The following is a 7,355-nucleotide window of genomic DNA, read 5'->3' on the forward strand; positions in this document are numbered from 1 at the left end:
TATGACTAATAAAGCAGAGACAACACAATGCACTAGAACAAGACTGTGAAGAATAAAACTCACAACAAAACACCCATACAACAGAAAAAAAACAAAGCCGTCATTTAATGACAGGAGATTATACAGTCGTTGAAAAGCAGCTTATTCCATGATTTTTACTAAGAAAGGTTAAGTTTGATTCAGACTGTTAATTAATGACCTGTCTAGACTATTTGTCTTAAAAAGTGCCTTAATCACTGCTGCTATTAGACACGGAGTGAAGATACCTGAAAGCAATGACGTATTTACAACGTCAACAAGCTCTGAAGCCACACAACGTTAGAAAAATAATAATAGCTGGAATAGAGTCGAGGTAGCAAGTGGTGTAAGATGCCATCCGGGTTCTTGTGAGTGATTGTTTTGTGTGGACACAGGGGGCAGCACAACTGAATCTCGACAGTAAAAACAGGAGAAGTCACTGGAGACTGGAGACTGAATGCAAACTCAGGGTTCACTGATTCAGGAGAATTTGTCACCTTGTCAGCATGAGAACAAAAATAGCAGACAGGTTGGACACGAGCATTTTTATTCTGTAAATGACTTAAGGAGCTTGATTTTTGTTACTCACCGTATCGATCGTGGTCTAATATTTGAGTAAGGCTGCGGAGGTAGAGCTATAGATTTGAGAAACACTGCCACCTGCAGGTAGGAGTTAGTAGACACCTAAACCCAAAGTTTCTCATCATTTTTGCGGAAGGTTTACAATTTACACTTTAGTGGGAAAAGAGTGTGGGGAATCTGTTGCACAAATTTTCACTACTGGAGGAACTTACTATCATGATTCACAAGGTGTGTGTGATTGTATTTAATTGACTAATTAAGTGCTTTGACGTGTTGTGAATTGTTGCTAAACAGATTGAACTGAGTGGAATACCGCCTCTAATATTTAAACTTCTTCCTAAAATATGTCCAAATGCCACATGGCGCAAAAGCACCTGGTCCACGGGATGTAAAAAAAAAACAACAAAAAAAAAACACCACACCTTCTGTTCCGTGGTCCGGTTCTGATGCTCATGTTTGCCACTGTCGGTACTGGATAGGGGTCAGCAGGGTCACACTAATTGGTCTGCATTGTTTCCTAATGGGCTGTGGCCATTACTGCCATGTCTGTGACCCTACCTCGGGGTCACCACTTCTCCTTCTCACATGCCAAAAACACTCCCAGAAGGTCCCCTGATTGTGTGGTTCACATTGATCCATCGTCCACTCTGGTCTTCATCTTTTCAGAGAGTTTATTCGTGGCCTTTACCGACCGTCAACCAACGGTGAGGTGGGAGCATCATGATGAGCTTTTTTGATTGTTCGTCGTAGAGCGACGCGTTCCCAGCTGTCACACGGCTGACGTTAGGAGCAGCAGATGGAACTGTGGCTTCCGTTAATGCTGACCTATCAGAGCGCAGTGAACTGGCAGGGTGATGTTGGTGAAGTGACCGATCCAGTACATCCCCATTCATTCTCACTCCTTTTTGGAAACAACCCTGATCAAACTGTCCGCGTGAGCTCGGATCGTTCGGTCCGTTAGCTCCGTCTTACGTCTTTACCGACCTTTTGAGTAGAAACTGAATAGTCGGGTAATGAGGTTATTCAACGACCTCAATGCCGCTTTATTCATTCGACAACCCCTCCCCCCCCAGTTTCGCCCAAGTGGGAACACAGGTGCACTGAACAACCACATTGACTCAGTCAATTCAATTTCGCTTTGGGGACCAATAAAGTATTTTTTTTAATTATTTGAATTGAGAGGAAATGCAGCACTTAATGAGATCAATAAAGAAAAATGTCCAGTTATATAGTAGATTTATAAGACAAACTTTATGGTGACCTCTGACCCCCTTCAATCTTCAGATCATCTTGCTCCTGAATGATAAAAAAATATTATTTTTCCTTCTTTTTATGGAATAAGGAAAGCATAAAAAATCAATGCTTCCACCCAGAGACCAGCTATTTTTTGAAAGGAGGTTAAGTAATAGTGATGGTCTCTTAAGCTGACAAAGGAAAAGTGAAGGACCCCCGTCCACGGGCATCGCACACATGCCACAGCTGACATTTAATTTGCTCTAATGCTCTTGACATTAAACCCTCACCTGTTAATAAATTTTTGAAGCGCCTTGGAGAGAAAATTATTTCTCCTGGGTAGCTCGGAAAAAAAGAGAAAAAAACCCCAGCTTGAATCCTCGCCTGTGCGGCTCGAGAACAGAGAGCAGAGAAGAGAAACGGAGATGCTGATGAAACTATCCCACAGGATTCTTGCTTTATTTTTTATTCATTTGATCTTTGTAACCAGGAAAATCGTTATTCAGATTAATATTCTTTTTTTTGTTTGTTTGTTTGATCTGTTTACAAACAGACGTAGCATGAATTTACCCTGACGGTTATATGAAATCCAGAGCAAAACATCTCCAAACAGATGCATCCAATTCCAAGTAGTCCATTATCTTTCTACAGGCCTCCAATGAAAATGAGTTTTGAAGATTTTGTAGGGTTTTCTTTTTTTGTTTGTTTGTTTGTTTGTTTTGCAGTTGGTTCCAGGCAAATGAAGCGGCATACATGTAAACTTGTGTTTTCTCCGTCTCTGTTTGGAACCATGGAACTGAGAGTGATGATGTGATGAAGGCTGTGAGGCCCCGGACTCTTCACACAGAAGAAGTTTGAGAGGAAAAGCAGCTAAAGGTCAGCTGTAGAAACGTGATGGTTGGAACTGAGAAGAAGATATATAATAAAAAAAGAATGTTCACAGAATGACGAGCATGGAGTTGATAAGAGCTGGAAAGAAGCAGGTTGCATCATGGGAACGCCACCATTCCATTAGAAAGACAAACAAGACCTTAAAAAAAACCTACACCCACAAACTCAACCCTATAGTTCCAATAAAAAGTATGTACACCTTTGATATTTTTCTATGATCCATAAAAAATGTCTTTTGGCAAAAAAAAATAATGACACAAAATAATGAAAAAACAACAGCAAAAAAAAGAAAAACTCTTTAATATCAAAGAAGCACAAAATAGATTTCTACAAAAAAATGGCAATATGTCAGTTTAAATTTACTGAGCTAATTCCACAGAGGTCCAGTCAGCTGGTGTTACAGGTTTTGTTGTGATGTTTAAAAATGGGAGAGGGGATAGGGTAATATATATTCCCCAGGCATATATTATCATTTTATAGCACAATCAAGTCAAATGTGGGAGGTGTGCTGTGGTGGCGCAGGGGTTAAGCACAACCACGTTAGCCTAGCTGCGTCGAGGCCTTAGTCCTCGATCCAATTGTCGCAGGTTCGATTCCCGGCCTTGGCGACCTTTGCTGCATGTCTACCCCCTTCTCTCATTACCCACTTTCCTGTCAATTAACTATCAAATAAAGGCCACAAGAGCCAAAAAAAATGTGGTTTGGGGAAATAGGCGGTACTGAGTATGAGCCAGTGCCCACATGAGATAAAAGGATTTCTCAAACATACATGGGAGAATCAGAGCAATAGGTATGTTTTTGATGAGGGAATAACATTATAACATGATGTAAAGCTGAAAAAAGTAGATTTTTGCATAATACCACCTTGTTAAAATCGTTACCTGTGTTTAGCCTAGTCTGTTTTCCATAGAGCCCCCTAGGGAACATTAGGAAAAAAATATTTTTTTTACCTTCCCTTGCAATAGGTTTTTCGTTCCCTCGCAATATCCCTCGGCCTATTTTGTATACAATTTAAAATTTGTGACAATTTTAAATTTCCACAAATCAAAACTGCCAGTGACTTTTTACCCCTTGATAATAAGTCAGAAATACTCCAAATAATTTGGATGTATTTTTTCCTTCATTCCTTCTTGCGGAAAGTTTCTGTTTATATCTTAGAAGTATAAGATATAAACATATAAACATCTTTCTATCCGAAAGAAAGATGTGTAAAACTTCAGATATCTCAGAAGCAAAATATTAACATACTTGGAAAAACCTTATGAAAACCTCACATTATAGCAGAAAGTACGATGGCCACCGAAAGACTTTAAGTATTCAATTATGCTGCATGAAATGATCAGTACGTTATTGCGAGAGAATGCAAAAGAAAAAAAAATATCCTCCATGTCCCCTATGGGCCTCTGTAGTTTTCTAACCAAACAAACCGGGTCAGAACTTCTACCCAAACAACACAAACTAAGTATTTAGTTGCAAGAAATAATTTTTTTTAGAGTGGAACTGAACCAAAAGCTGTAGTGAATTACTTCCTGCTGCAGGTCTTCTTGATTATTAGAAACTAAGGGACATTTTCATTTAGAAAAAACAAAATACATAAAAATGTATGCGATGGCCATAGCTTGCTTTTGGGGATTCTTTACACTAGTTGTCGTGCCGGATGGTCAAATAAGGTCGGTCTACGCCTCGGTCAGAAAACATCTCCTCGACATTCAGGAGGCTGTTCTGAACGTTGCTGAGAGCGATGTGTTTCAATCTCTGATGCTCTGCCTGCAGTGCGGCGGTGAGGCCCGAACCTTGAAGCCAGATTGTTGTACGTGACTCAGGAGAGAGCGGGCGTGTTTGCACAATTCATCAGCGAGCCGGCCACATTCAGCAGGAGCAGCGGCAGCAAAACACTCCTCACGCTTTGTCTGACCCTAATGGAGCGCCGGAGTGATGGGCTGCCGGGGAACACTCGCTGAAGTGGAGGGATTTCTTGTCTACATTCTGATTTGTCTCACTGCATGGAAATGATCCTAATGATCATAACAGCTTTCTGTTTTTTTTTTTTTTTTCATGTATGTCAACAGCAGGTTTATATAAAGTGGTGCTATAGAGGAGTTTACAGACTCTTTGAATTTCATGTGGATTTTCTTCTTTTAATGAGTCGAATCGTTCTTTTCCCTGGGTGCATTGCGTTAGATTTCGACGTTCAGGTTTAAATTTGGTATGGATTTTTCTGACACATGACCGTGCATGATTTGACCCTTCTTATTATTAATGGTATAAATCTGTGGTTGTTTGTCTTATCGTAGATCAATTTTTAGCTTATTTTTATGTGTTTTCTGTGGGCTTGAGCCAGAGGCTGTTCCAGAATAGCAAGGTTAGCCTGCCTTGTCTATTCCCAAACTAGACACAATGCACATTTGTGATCATTATCCTGCAGAAAGCCATGGAGGACTGGACCATACATGGGGGGGATGGGGGGTAACAAAGAGTGGTATTTTGCTGCCAGCGGTAACAGTGGGTCGCACAAAATGGATGGGATTATGAATGTAAAACCTGGTAAACGCTTAGAAGAAAAGAAGGAGAAGACATTTTATTTATGTAGCACTTTTTCAGCAACAAGGCGGCTCAAAGTGCTTTCCATCATAAAAAACACAAAAATAAAATGTCATAAGACAACATGCAGTCGACAAACGTTACATTTTGACGAGTGCCATCATCAGAATCACCAATACACGTCCAATATATTGGTCAGAGTTTCATTTATTATGGTTCAAATGCAACTCCAAACAACTTGTATGTGGCGGAAATTTAGAATTGGGTGTTCCAAAAAGACTGGGATATTAAACCCATATCAAGACTGGTTTCAGTTTATTCATTTCAGTGAATTTATCCTTTATTTAACCAGGAATAATCCCGCTGAGAGGCATCGGTTCCACCTTGGAAACGCAACAAGTCAAAGCAAAACACATAAAAGAAAACAAAGAAAAAGTTCATTGAGAATTCATATCAAAGCACCATCATCACCAGAGCTTTCAGCGTTCAGTACTTGTGTCGTTTTATTTCATTCTTTTAAAATGATCTACTAAGTTGGTAATCTATTTGAAGATTTCTCTGTAACTCGCAGCAAAAGACTCTCGTCTCTTTCCTCTATCACCACCAACACTTTTGTGTGTGACGTATGTAACTGACCAACAACCACAGCTCCTGGTGAGGAACTAAACGAGAAAATAGACAAAAAGGAAAATGAGTTAAACTGGAACATTATTCCAATTTATGATTACGCAGAAGAAGGCCACCCAGTGTCAGATGGAAACGGTGAGTTCTGAACTAGTCAGATATAAATCTTAGTGCTTTCTAGTCATTTTTTTTTTCCAAAAAGGAGAAACTGAAGCCGGGATGAAGTCAGAAGACTGTTAAAAGTAATGAAAAAGCTTGTGATCATGAAAAGGGACTTTGGATCAGATATTGAGCCTCCATTTGCATCTGCAAACCTGTGTAGATTTGAGAAAATCCGCATTTATATTTGAGAATGTGTTTAATTTGAACCGTTAGTGGGTTAGTGAAAATCCAAAACAAACTAAAACTTATGCAATTAGTAAATTTTTGAATAAAAATCACTAAAGTTACACTTTAGTTGCCGGATCACGCAATAAAAAGAAAGACTCCAGTCCATCATTACATTACTGTGGCATGCAGGCTTATGAGGAGAGTCTATAGAAATGTCTGCCTGCGACTGACTTCTGGCCAAACAGCCCAATGGACATTTCACTTTTTCCCCTTAATTACTGCTTGTTGCAACAGCCAGAAATATGTTATGAATAGGAAGGTGTAAAATAGGCCAGAAAAAAATAAAAATAAGATCTATAAAAACCAAACGCATTGCTGTAAATGCCGTTCTCTGAAATTATTAATAAAATGTGATCGTGTAAACAAAGGAACACATCAGAAAGGCTGCAGATACAGTTGTTGAGTTTAAAACAGGGTTAGGATCCCAAACTTTGGATTTCCCATGGTGCATTGCTCAAGCCATCAGCACCAACACCGGCTGTGTTTCCACTGATCAGACAATTGCGCAATTTGACATTTTAAAAATAAATTTCCATATTGGAAACATGCAATTTTGAACAAACTCTCGTTTTTCTATAAAAAGTTTTGGTGTTAGGATGATTGTTTTTTTTTTTGTTTGTTTTGTTTTTTGCAAAACTGCAGTGGAAAAACATTTTTCACATCACACGAGTCACATTATCAACAACCGGATGTCGTGAAGAAGATGATGACAGGAAGTAGTCTTTAGTGATTTTAAATGATATATCACACGAACAAACTTGTTCACGCGTGACTATAATTGCGTTTCTTATTTAATGGAAACACCACAGTAGCAAAGCTATGCTTATTTTTTACATTAGCAGAATATCAACAAAGTTTTGCGCACGTTTTTGAATAGAAACGGCTGACACGCGTAAGAACGTGTTCTGGTGAGGTGAGACTAAATCTTACATCCACATCACCCCGAACACACTACCCCACCTCAAAGCAAGGTGCTGGCAGCATCATGATGTGGGGTTGCAACAAGGAACAAGGTCAAAGTTGATAGGAAGAGAGCTTGAAGTCCTGAACCTGAGGCAGAGCAGGAAGCGACCTGA

The sequence above is a fragment of the Poecilia reticulata genome, chromosome 9, assembly GCF_904066995.2.
Source record: "Poecilia reticulata chromosome 9, P_reticulata-male-v2, whole genome shotgun sequence".
Taxonomy (NCBI): Eukaryota; Metazoa; Chordata; class Actinopteri; order Cyprinodontiformes; family Poeciliidae; genus Poecilia; species Poecilia reticulata.